The sequence below is a fragment of the Pseudophryne corroboree genome, chromosome 1, assembly GCF_028390025.1.
Source record: "Pseudophryne corroboree isolate aPseCor3 chromosome 1, aPseCor3.hap2, whole genome shotgun sequence".
In the NCBI taxonomy this organism is placed as follows: domain Eukaryota; kingdom Metazoa; phylum Chordata; class Amphibia; order Anura; family Myobatrachidae; genus Pseudophryne; species Pseudophryne corroboree.
In genome coordinates this window covers 314,101,676-314,115,116 of record NC_086444.1, presented here as the reverse complement: position 1 = coordinate 314,115,116, position 13,441 = coordinate 314,101,676, and the positions used below count along the sequence as shown (strand labels likewise).

General features: G+C 44.7%; 1 protein-coding gene and 1 pseudogene across 1 annotated transcript in view; both read left to right on the top strand.

Annotated features, from left to right (window-relative positions):
* The window catches only part of OGFOD2 (2-oxoglutarate and iron dependent oxygenase domain containing 2), a 155,204-nt gene that overhangs the window by 27,380 nt on the left and 114,383 nt on the right, over positions 1-13,441 (top strand). The window lies entirely within an intron of this gene.
* LOC134948520 (5S ribosomal RNA) lies at positions 11,145-11,263 on the top strand (annotated as a pseudogene).

Below are 13,441 nucleotides of genomic sequence, written 5' to 3'. Positions count from 1 at the left end.
TTTATGGCGTATCCTTTCCCCTCTGATTACAGGGAAAAATGGGAGTCGTCTCCAAATGTCGACAAGGCTCTGTCCCGTTTGTCCAAGAAGGTGGCGCTACCGTCCCCTGACACGGCTGCTCTCAAGGATCCATTTTCGTTAATACTGGTGCATTGCTCAGACCTGCTGTGGTGTCGGTATGGGTGAGTAGTGCTATTGCTAAATGGGCTGATAATTAGCTTCTGATATGGATACCCTTGATAAAGATAATATTCTTTTGACTCTTGGTTATATCAAGGACGCTGCAGATTACCTAAAGGATGCGGCTAGAGATGTTGGCCTCTTGGGATCAAGAGCCAATGCCATGGCGGTCTCGGCCAGGAGGGCGCTGTGGATCCATCAATGGAATGCTGATGCCGACTCCAAGAAAAATATGGAAGCTCTCCCCTTCAAAGGTAGTGTCTTGTTTGGTGACGGCCTGGCTGACCTGGTGTCTACCGCTACTGCGGGTAAGTCATCTTTTCTTCCTTATGTTCCCACACAACAGAAAAAGGGGCCCCATCAACAGATGCAGTCCTTTCGGCCTAACAAATACAAATGAGGAAGGGGCTCGTCCTTCCTCGCTTCGAAGGGTAGAGGAAGGGGAAAGAAGTCGCCTGCAGGTTCAGGCACCCAGGAACAAAAGTCCTCCCCCGCCTCTACCAAGTCCACCGCATGACGCTGGGGCTCCCCTGCGGGAGTCCGTGCCAGTGGGGGGCCGTCTCCGAATCTTCAGTCAGGTCTGGTTTCAATCGGCCCTGGATCCTTGGGTCTTAGACATAGTGTCCCAAGGGTACAAGCTGGAGTTTCAGGAGATGACCCCCCCGCCGCTTTTTCGTATCGGCCTTGCCAGTTTCTCTTCCAGAAAGAGAAGTAGTAAATGCTGCGATATAAAAGTTGTGTCAACAGAGGGTCATTGTTCCCGTTCCCCTGTCCCAACAGGGGGAAGGGTTCTATTCGAGCCTCTTTGTCGTACCGAAGCCGGACGGTTCGGTCAGACCGATTCTGAACCTAAAATCCCTCAATCCATACTTGAAAACTTTCAAGTTCAAAATGGAATTTCTTCGAGCTGTAATCTCCAGCCTAGAAAGGGGGGATTTTATGGCGTCAGTCGACATAAAAGATGCCTACTTACACGTCCCGATTTATCCTCCGCATCAGGCCTTCCTGAGATTTGCGGTGCAGGATTGTCATTACCAATTTCAGATGTTGCCGTTTGGACTTTCCACGGCCCCGAAGGTTTTCACCAAGGTTATGGCAGAAATGATGGTACTCCTTCGCAAGCGAGGGGTCACAATTATCCCGTACTTGGACGATCTCCTAATAAAGGCGAGGTCACAGGAACAATTGTTTAAGAATGTGGAACTCTCCCTGACGGTTCTGCAACATCACGGTTGGATTTTAAATATGCCAAAGTCTCAGTTAATTCCGACGACTCGGCTGCCCTTCCTGGGCATGATCCTAGACACGAAGCTTCATAGAGTGTTTCTTCCGGAAAAACAAAGCTCTAGAAATACAGACCATGGTCAAGGAGCTTTTGAGACCGACAAGAGTGTCGATCAATGCACTCGAGTGCTAGAGAAGATAGTGGCGGCTTACGAGGCCATTCCGTTTGGCAGGTTTCATGCCAGGGTGTTTCAGTGGGACCTGCTGGACAAATGGTCCGGTTCGCACCTACACATGCTGAGAATGCTGATTTGATTACCTTATTAAAACACTCTAAGAGGTTAAGAGACACAGTACGCAATTGGCGTACGAGGTACCGTAAGGGTACGCTCTTAGCGTAGCGGACGCTAAATCGGGAGCGAGCCGCTCGAGCGACACAAACGCTCGCGAGAATACGTTGGTGGTATCGGGCACACTATAGGTGAGCGACTAACGTAATGCTACGCTATTAGCGTAGCGGACGCTCGGGACCACGAGGAGATCACGAGCGGCGCAGACGCTAACTGGATAACAATCAGTAAAACTTGTATGTAACACGCTGGAAAGATATTTTTATGCTGTATACCTTGTACTAGAACCACTAGAACCACTATAGTTATAGTTATGCAACGCTGTTTAACCTTATAGATACTAAAACTGTTCGAGCGATCGAGACGCTCCTATTACCCCTTGCAATATAACGAATACACACTACCGTTTTAAGGGTCCAAAACCTTTTACTAACACATGTCTAAAGTTACTTCAAAAGGGGAAACAGTTCACAAGTCATACGCTACAAACTAACATATAATTCTAGCAAAGTATCTAGACAGTAACATACACAATAGAGAACGATCGTATTACAAATACAGAGACTAAGTGTGAATGGCTAACTACATACGGGTAACAAAGTGGCAACAGAGAAACATACCATACGGGGAACACACGCAGGCGCAACCGGAATCCAGTCCTCCAATTATCAGCGATAACTGTTGAAGAGAGAGTACCGGCTGGCCTGGGGACGGTGACCCTTATATACACTGCACACAATACAGTACAATGGTCCCTATATTCTTATTGTTCATTGGACACAGGAATTCGGCTTCGCATTATAACAAAAGGTCATAGGTTGATTCATACAGGTGGGCTGTGGCTATTTCCAACTGCTCAGGTGGGTGGGATACTAGGTTTCCCGCCGCATGGCTAAGTAAGTGCAAATAATAGTAAATGGACATAAACTTCTTATGTCCATAACTATTCGCACGAGCGATTAATCCGCTCCAAACCAACACCGGAATATTGCTAATTAAATACTCTTCCGATGGATACTAAACACCACTGTATTACTCGTGTCTGACCCTTCGTATCAAACAAAGAGGGATTTCTCCGTACATGAACATTCTACATTAACCAAACTTTCAGATTCTATCAAAGGGACCATAATCTACAAAATACATTATATGTGAAAATATGTAACGAAAGAGTCGCCCGCTAGACGCATACAATCTCTACCGTAAATGCGCATACCGTGCGCCTGCGGGTGCCCGCAACAGCGAGTATGCGCACGCACGGGAGAGCGCACGCATGCGCAGCAGGGACACATATGAGGTGCAAATATGGCAGTGTGCATAGTGATATTTTTCTGACTTTGACAGTCCACCCTTTGGCAGTCAACAATAACTGCCACTTCCTAAAACATTTCAAAACGAGAAAAATATATGTCAGGGGTTAATACATTTCCATGGTTGGGTAAGGGAGGAGAGAGGAGAAGGTGTTAAGAGGGTATGACCTAGTGGGATAGTAGAAGCATGTGTGTATGAATCCATGTTTGGGGGGTCATATATCATCGTGCCGTACGTGTTTTAAATCAAGCTTCGAGGTATTGCGAAGTATACATTTGAATTCCTTCTTATCCCATGGTACGGGTCTGTGGATGGGCTGTCAAACTTTACCGAGCTCTTTTCGGATTTTGGTTGCAACAAAATGGGGAGCACATTTTAGTTGATGACACATGAATGGGGGAATATGTGATTGCTGATATCTGTGCCTGTATTCCCTATCGACTATGTGTGTAATTACCTGAAGGTTGTAGAGATGAAGAAAAGACATAATTACGGTAAATGCAGTGGTATTCTATGTCAGGTTAATGAACATTTGTCGGTTGAAGTCTTGTTCGGTGTCTGTTGAATGCAGTCTTCTTTGTGCTTTTGCCAAAAGGCGTGTGGGCAAAAAGCTTTGTCAATGTCCATAGGCTTACAAAAGTGTTGGGCTAGCGTAATTTTAAAATTTCTAGGGAAACTGGGGGTCTATGGCATTGTTCATCAAATATCTGTGTATAAGGTTGTCAAAACTTCTTCTTTAATCCATCAGTTGTCTGTATACAGGATCATCAAATTCCTCGTCAAAAGTGGGTCTTTTTACCTTGGAAAAACCAGAAAAACAGGTGAAAGAAACGGACCGTAGAAATCGCATTTTCATCACATCATTGTTTCTACATTTGGGTCATAAATTAAATCCATTGGAATTACAGTTTCCTCACTCCTTAAACTCATCACCCTGGTACTTCGTTTGCACTTCATTAAAGCCTGACCGCATCTAAATATCAAGCCAATGGATATGACAACACCTAAGATACATAGAAGAAACTTCCCAACATCCATTATGACTCCTTGAGCCCATTCTCCTAAACCAGAGAACCAATTTCGCGGGTTCAACCATGACACCCAACCAGTCAGCTTATTACCTACAGCAGCAAGAGTGAGATTGTGTCTCCTGCGGAATTCCCACTTCAATTGGAGAATATCGTCCATCTTTTGGTCTATGACCTCGACCGGGTCCTCGGTGCTATTCGTAATATATGTGCAGCATTTCACGCCGTACTGCGTTGCCAGTGTGACGCAATATCCGCCTGTCACTGCTGTGAGATAATTAAGAACCATTCTATGCTGAACCAGTTCTGTTTTATAAGCTTGAAGTTCTCTTCCAGTATACCTAAACGTGTCATCATACATTTCTGTGATATTATCTAACAAATTTGCGAGCGCAGATATGTATTTATAATTCAACACTCCTCTGGCGGTGCGAGTGAAATCTAACGCGATTAGAAACTGAATCCCGGTGGATTCATGGATCATGTCAGAGGCCGGATGCTCTGTTCTTTCTATCAGGTGCCGTTTAACTACGTGCTCGTAATGGGTGTGAGTATAAGGAGCTTGGGCAACACGGTGAATATCTTTCATTTTGGCATGTGATACAGTCATTACTTCAGGCAGTACTTTTCCAATATAACACAATCCTTCAGAGTTTGGGGCAAGCCACTTATACGCCTTCCTCCCACATATGAAATATGCATCATCGGGGAGAACATATGGGACGGAGTAGGACATAACCATATTACACATCTTCCATGTGAAATCTCCTAACCCTAATGCTCCCATCTGTTTAGTACACGTATCAGTTTGTACGATATGTGCGCAGTATCCTGGTGATACCTCTCCAACTCTTGTAATCCTACTTCCTAGGGTATACCTATATCGGAAAGATTTTTCTCTACTGGCTATGTGGCGTATAAGTTCTGTATCTGTCGGCATTCTATCTGCTCTATATGAAAAGGTCATGGTTTGGTTGCTCCATGACACTTCCCAACTTCCTGGCTTTCGGGGATTGGTAATGTTAAAACATATTAGGGATCTATCCACATGATATTGGTGGAGCTTCAAACTAGGAGGACTGGAGATATTAAACCTCCTGTCCACCGGTCTCCCACCCTTTAGCTCAAGTACCTCCCCTATCGTTAAAGGAAATGGTACCAGTCCTGATTTGCTATGACCTTGAGGTACTTGAGAGCATACCCAACAATCTGTTTGATTTAACACACTACCCACTAAGGAGTGATAGTCACTCAATGGATGCCGGTCCATGTGGATATTAAAACTGGATTGGCATTTCTTAATGCACCCATCCTCAACTACGTTGTCACAGAGCCTACAGATACAGTTTTCTTCAGCTAACAATCCTTCACAATTCCTTCTATTGTCAATGCTATCGGATCGTTTTCTGATACTCGCCTTTACTTGTTGATTAAGTTGTTCTTGGAAAACTACGCCTCCATCTTTGTCATCAGAACCCATTCCAGAACCTTTCTCGACCTCCATGGTACTCTCGCCGGAACAGACTGCTCTGGTCAACATCATGGTCAACAGGAAAATCCGGATCACAGTCTCTTGGGGCAAGTCCATCTTATAGGAGGAAATGAAGAAGAATGAGAAGGGGGGAAAAAAATAATTTGAGGGAGAGGGGATGGGAAGTGGAGAAAAACAATAAAAGGGAACAGGGAATCGACAACTGCTTTTGATCTTGTGATTTTCAATGCTCAGGTGCCGCCTCAGTCCTCCTGGAACAGACACTCCAGTGATACAACTTCCTCTACCGTCTGTTCCTTATCACGGGACCTCTCTGGATCAGCAACCTTCTTACAATGGGACGAATGAACCCAAGTCTCTCTCTCGGCAACTTTCAATGCTGTAGTGCTAGTCAATAAGACTTGGTATGGTCCTTCCCCTCTGTCAATAAGGCAACCTGAGCGTAGAAAATTCCGTATCATTACATAATCCCCAGGTTCAATGTCGTGACAATTACTATCTGGTAAATCAGGAATCACCAACTTCAAATTATCATTTTGATTCCTTAACTGTTTACTCATGTTAATCAAGTATTTTACAGTCATTTCATTGTTACACTTCAAATCATCCTGAGGGTTAATCATAACATGCGGTTGTCGACCAAACAAGATTTCAAAGGGAGACAGATTAAGAGGGGACCTGGGAGTGGTTCTGATGCTGTACAGTACAATGGGTAAAGCTTCTGGCCATGTCAATCCTGTCTCTGCCATAACTTTGCTCAGTTTATTTTTAATAGTGCTGTTCACTCTTTCCACCTTCGCACTCGCCTGTGGACGGTATGGAGTGTGCAGCTTGCTATCAATTCCCATCAACTTACACATTCCTTGAAAGACATCACCTGTAAAATGGGTACCCCTATCACTTTCGATAATTCTAGGGATACCATATCTACATACAAATTCCTGCACAATTTTCTTAGCAGTAAACATAGCGGTATTTGTGGCCGCAGGAAATTCTTCGACCCAATTTGAAAAAACATCTATACAAACAAGTACATATTTCAAATTTCGACAAGGGGGTAATTGAATGAAGTCAATCTGTATTACCTGGAAAGGGCCGCCTGCAGGTGGGATATGAGATGGTTCTGTTGGTATTGCCTTTCCGATGTTCTTTCTCAAACAGGTAAGGCATGACATTGCTCTCTTACCTGCATGGGATGAAAATCCTGGGGCGCACCAATATGCTCTTACCAACTTGCACATTCCTTCCTTGCCCAGATGAGTCAGCCCGTGAGCTGCCTCAGCTAAACATGGAAGATATGCTCTGGGGGCCACCGGTTTACCATGTCCATCCGTCCAGAGTCCTGAGGACTCCTGGCCATATCCCTTTGCCTTCCAGACTGCCTTTTCCTGTGTGGAACACAAATTTTGCATTTCACACAACTTCTGTGTGTTGATGGTATTAAATACCATCAGTTGTGTGGTGTCTGTCTGTCTGGGGGTACCGGCTGCTAACTTAGCAGCTTTGTCTGCTCGGCTGTTACCAAGTGATACCGGGTCCTGGCTATATGTGTGTGCTTTACACTTGATAACAGCCACTCTGTCGGGTTCCTGTATTGCTGTTAGAAGCCTTTTTATGTGGGCTGCATGCGCTACCGGTGTACCAGCTGCCGTCATGAAATTTCTGAGGCGCCATAGGGCTCCGAAATCATGGACTACCCCGAATGCGTATCTAGAGTCGGTGTAGATATTGTCTGATTTGCCCTTAGCCAATTCACATGCTCTGGTTAGGGCGACCAGTTCAGCAACCTGGGCTGAGTGAGGTGGGCCTAGCGGTTCTGCTTCTATGGTGCCTTGGTCATCTACGACTGCGTATCCAGTACACAAGTCTCCCGAGTCTGACTGTCTGTGACAACTACCGTCCGTGTAGAAAGTTAGATCTACATCTTCCAGTGGGTTGTCACTGATGTCAGGCCTTGCGGTAAAATTTTGGGTCAAATATTCCATACAATCATGTGTGTCCTCCTTTGTATTAAATTCTCCTTCCCCACCACTCTCATCCTCCACCCTTTGTGCCTGTCCAGGCACACCTGGGAGATATGTTGCAGGATTTAATGCACTGCATCTCCTTATGGTGATGTTTACGGGGGCCATTAGTGCCAATTCCCATCTTGTAAACCGCGCTGATGAGACGTGCCTGGTTTGGGCAGAATTTAGCAAGGCTGACACTGCATGTGGTGTATGAATTGTGAGGTTGTGACCTAGCACTACATCTTCGCTTTTTGTTACTAGCAATGCTATCGCAGCAACGCTTCGCAAGCATGTGGGGAGGGATCGCGCTACCATATCTAGCTGAGCGCTGTAGTATGCTACCGGCCTGCTGGCATCACCGCGCTTTTGGGTTAGGACGCCTGCCGCGCAACCAGCACTTTCTGTTCCGTACAGCTCAAAGGGTTTCCCATAGTCTGGCATACCTAATGCTGGTGCCTGCGTTAGGCACTGTTTAAGTCTCTCAAATGCCATCTCGGACTCGTCTGTATGCGAAATCCGATCAGGTTTGTTTGAGGAGACCATCTCCTGCAAAGGTAACGCTAGAATGGAAAATTCTGGGATCCAGTTACGGCAATACCCACACATTCCTAAAAATGTTCTGATCTGTTGCTGGGTTTGTGGCAGAGTCATGTCTCTAATTGCTTGAATTCTATCAGCGGTCAGGTGTCTCAGTCCTTGTGTTAGACAGTGTCCCAAATATTTTACCTTAGTTTGGCATAATTGTAACTTGTCTTTGGAAACCTTGTGTCCTGTGTCTGAAAGATGAAACAGGAGCTGTTTCGTATCTTTCAGGGATGCTTCCACTGAATCAGAACACAGTAGTAGATCATCCACGTACTGTATTAATACTGATCCACTCTCTGGTTGGAAAGACTGTAAACAATCATGCAAAGCCTGGGAAAATATACTTGGACTGTCTATGAAACCTTGTGGTAATCGAGTCCATGTGTATTGGACTCCTCTGTATGTGAATGCAAACAAGTATTGGCTGTCAGGGTGCAGAGGTACCGAAAAGAAGGCGGAGCAGAGGTCAATAACAGTGAAAAATTTCGCAGTGGGAGGGATTTGCATAAGGATGACAGCTGGATTTGGCACTACGGGGAACTGACTCTCAACTATTTTGTTAATCCCCCTTAGATCCTGCACTAGCCTGTAAACCCTCCCCCCACTCTTTTTAACAGGGAAGATGGGACTATTGGCAGTGCTGGACGTTCTTACCAGAATGCCCTGTTGTAGCAAGCGCTCTATTACGGGATACACTCCTAACTCCACCTCTGGCTTCAGAGGGTACTGTGGGATTTTTGGAGCTATCCTACCATCTTTTACTTGTACAACTACCGGAGCTACGTTTGCCATTAATCCAGTGTCCTGTCCATCTTTAGTCCAAAGTGACTCTGGTATCTGGGATGTCATTTCTTCTACTTGGGATGGAGTCCTACTTGTCATAATGGTATGTGACATTAATTTTGATGGGGAGTCTAACATGTCTCGCACTTCCTGAGCGTGATTCTCAGGTATGTCCAAGAATACACCTTCAGGAGTACAATAAATGACGCACCCCATTTTACACAATAAATCTCTTCCCAGGAGATTAGTCGGTGCCGATGCAGCCAGCAAAAAGGAATGCTTGGTATGTAAAGGCCCTATTGTAATCTCGGCTGGTTTGCTAACAGGGTAGTGCTGGACTACTCCTGTTACTCCCATGGCTGGTATTGTCTTACCAGTGGTTCTCATGCCCACTGTCGAATTTATCACTGATTTGGCCGCCCCCGTATCTACAAGAAAGTTTAATGATTTACCAGCTACATTTATTGCATTCTCGGGTTCACTTCCAAGATTTGCAATCAATTTTACTGGCTGCAGATTACAGGTATGGCCACACCCCTATTGGATATGGTGACCCCCCTGCATTGCAGTTGCGGCTATCACCTGTGGAGAGGGTGAGTGGGTATTATCAGAGACTTGCCAGTCTCTTTTTGGGGGATACCTTCTTGTTTCCCCTGCATGTGGCTCATAACTCCGTCTCTGTGGTCCCTGATCCCAATTTCGTATGTCCTGCCGTTGTCTAGGGTTTTTATGTGCATTATGTGAGTTATTTGTACAGTTACGTGCAAAATGTCCTTCCCTGCTACAGTTGTAACATTTTACCACATGCGGCTTACCACCAGGGACCTGTGATCTGGACTGAGGCGGCCTTGTTGTGAGGGCCTGGATACTTATTGCCATCAGTTTATCACTCTGTGACTCCCTGTGTCTTGTAATATTCCTGTCGTGCCCAGCAGCAGTCTCTCTTAAGGCGGCCACCGACATACCTCTCCAGTTGGGTTGAGTAGTTTGTACCCTACTCCTTAATACCTCCTTTAAACCGTCCATCAGTACGGACACCGCTACCTCTCTATGGTGTATATTTGCCTCAATGTCCATGATCCCAGTGTATTTAGCCATTTCCTCTAATGCTCTGTGGAAATATTCGGGGGCAGTTTCCCTTTCCATTTGTTTAATGGAGAATATTTTATTCCATTTTACTACGGCTGGGAAATATATTCCCAGTTGCAGATTGATTCTGATTACATTTTCTTGATTATATGCATCCGTAAGGGGAACCTCCTGATCTAGTTTACAGTCAGCTATAAACTTAATAGGGTCAACACTAGAGGGCAGACATGCCCGCAGTAGTGTTCTCCAATCTTTGTTGTTTGGTTCAGTGGAATTTCCTAGGTCCTTAATGAACCTTTGGCATGCGGCTAAATCTTTCCTGGGATCAGGTGATCAAGCTCCCAGAGCGAAACGTACGTTCACTTCCGGTCCCGGCGCCCGAACTTCCGGTTGCGCGGACCGTGAACATCGGCTCCACAACCCGGATCCTCCCTGGCTGAAAAACTGCTACTCATACCCACTGGACGCCTCGGATCTTGCACTGCCCACCAATGTGTACAGACATCTGGACAAAAGGTTTGAAATATACAACCCAGCGAGGTACCCAGCTAATTTAAACACCGCAATCAGTTTTTTCATTTTTCCACCAGGGGGGTCCCTATATGAGCACAGTGTTCCTCCACTGTGCCTTAGCAAACTCAAGGACACAGTGGGGCTAACACATTTTTTCTATACACAGACGGACTTCAGCATGTAGCTGTAAATACCATTTGTGCTCATTTCAAGGGGTTATTTGATTTATCTAGTAAGTGTCACTGCTATTCTGATACCAAGCACAACTAACAGCATATGTCATTATTATTATTTTTTGAGAAATGTGATATATTTTATGCGATTTGAATACATAGCTGTGATGTGACTTTTCACGAATACTCAGTGGAGACACCATCCCTTAGGGATCACTAATGATAGATCCCTATAAGGGTTTAAACAAATACCAAATTGAAAAAGGTCTATTTTTCCACTGCACAGTACCATCCTCATCTCCCCTTACATTTTTAGGGGAGCAATTATCATTAGAGCATCTCAGTTATTATATTTGCCCGAAATAACCACACACTGGAATTGACTGCATATAATTTGAGACTCACTCACCTACGGTCAAACCGCACTGAGTATGCCCAACCTCGTCTGATCTTGGAAGCCATACACTGCAGGGCCTGGTCAGTACCCGGTTGGGAGACCACCAGGGAATACTAGGTACCGTAGGTATTTTATTCTCATATCAATAAGCCGTTCCAGCTCTGTGTGCACTTTCGGGTCTTCTGTTTGACTTGGATACTCAGGTATGGCATAACTCAACCCCATGGAGCCTATTTACTCCCATTAATATCTATTCAATTCAGAAACAAAAGGAAAAAAAATTTCTTTGTTTGATACATAAAGGGAGTAAACATATTTTCGCCCTCCTAAACAAACATTTTTTCGCCTCAAATTTGTTTATTCGCTTCCTCCCTCTTAGTAAGTATATCACAATAAAAGTTACGTATTAATTCACCCACATTTTTATAACTAATCATATATTTTTCAAAGTGTGCCCTGGAAAAGACATATAGCAGCTCTTTGTCTTTCGTTCTTTTCCTAAGACCACATTTTCCATCAGGAAATTCAGACAAAATTGTTCTTAATTCTGCTCGTGACCAGGGACAGTGCATTGCAATATTTCTAATGGGTGTGGCTCCATTTGTGTCAGTCTTACCATTGGGGACCGCTATTACTCTAACAGGGTTAATCTGAACTACTTCGCTCTGGTTTGATTCTTCAGTGTGAGGTGCACTAGTTTCAGCATATTGTACAGTGCCGTACTTGCCTGTAGACACTACCTCACCTGTCCCTGAGCTATGGGCTTTTGATGCCTCCCTTGGTGGTTGGGCGATGCCTACTGGAGTATCGCTTATGGTGGCCGCTAGAGAGAGAGCTGAAATCGTAGTGGGCTCATCTTCTTGGTCGTATTCCTGGGGGAAGTTTAACATAGGATACAACTTGCATGGGTTAGCATTAGTATCAACATTTGCATTTATTTTCATCTTAATTTTGTCATTACTAATACATTTATTAAGTGCACCCTTATCACAAACCCGCATGTCATTCTCTGCAGCCACTTTGTCCCCCGATATATATGGTGGTGGTGTCGTTGCTATTAGATTTCTACCAGGATAGGAATTTGCTTTTTGAGCTAATTCTTGTTGTTTTTCACTTTCCTGTAGCCATATCAGCAAACAATCATAATGTCTGATCCTCTGCTTTGCAGATTTGATTAGACCTATCCTTTTTCTTAAATTCTGCAATACCTCAGGGTTCAGACTGCCTACCCGGGAAAACTGTTCCCCATCATCCTCTGTCATACGTTCCCACTCGTTGCATAATACCTGTGTGTGAGTTCCGTATTTTTCACACATTATATACCGTGCGGACCCTTTGGGCCAGCAACCACCAACGTGAACCCTTGTTGGACGTCCCTTCTTTGAACAACTGGCCCCCATCGTTTGTAGTTATTGCTGTCTTAGCTAATTCTTACAAACAGACCAAATTTGCCCGCGGTAAGGCGACGGTGAAAGTTTAACCAGTGCCTTCACTCACTTCTGCTTTCTGATAACCTCTATTTACTGGGGCGTGTGGGAGTATGCTACCCTCCCCAGCAAATATTGGTTGTTGGAGATTTGCTTAGTGAACAGCGAATCTCCCTTAAAATAACAAATACCTACACAAATCACGTTAGAATGTACAAATAGCGTTTATGATCCCACAATAAATTGTTAATGGGTATCAAGGTAACAAACTAAATGCACACAATCACGTGCGGTACAGTCGCACTGCGTATAAGTAACTAAATATTTATACGCTTTACGACCAATGGAATCGGTTGTTTAGGCTGCGAAACCTTCAGCCGGAGCTTTACCTTGACTATATGGGTGCTACGCAAAACCCCCGGGGCTGCGCTTAAATACCTCGCAGTCCTTTTGTCTGCGGAAACTACTTGCTCCTTTACCTTATATAATGTTAACGCGGGCAAGCCAGTCCCACGCCACCAAGTGTCCACTCACCTGATGTGGTCTCCGACGGGATCCCGATTTGTGGGTTCACAAAAATAATACCTTAAATTCCACACTCACTCCTTTTCAATCAGATACACTTTTAATCTTTCTGTACAGAAATTCCTTTCATACAGGTAGGAGTCCAATCCCTGGGTTTTGCAGTAGAAAAAGGTTTTCTTTTCACTAATACTTTTAGTAAACTTGAACTGAACAACTGTGTGCTATTTACCAGGTGGCTATACTATACCGCCCACCCTAAACAAGGTTATTGTGTGATTTGAGTCTCAATGGGCGTATGCGTACGTTCCGTTGCGTAAAACACGCCACGTGCGTATGCCTTTGCGTCACGTACGTG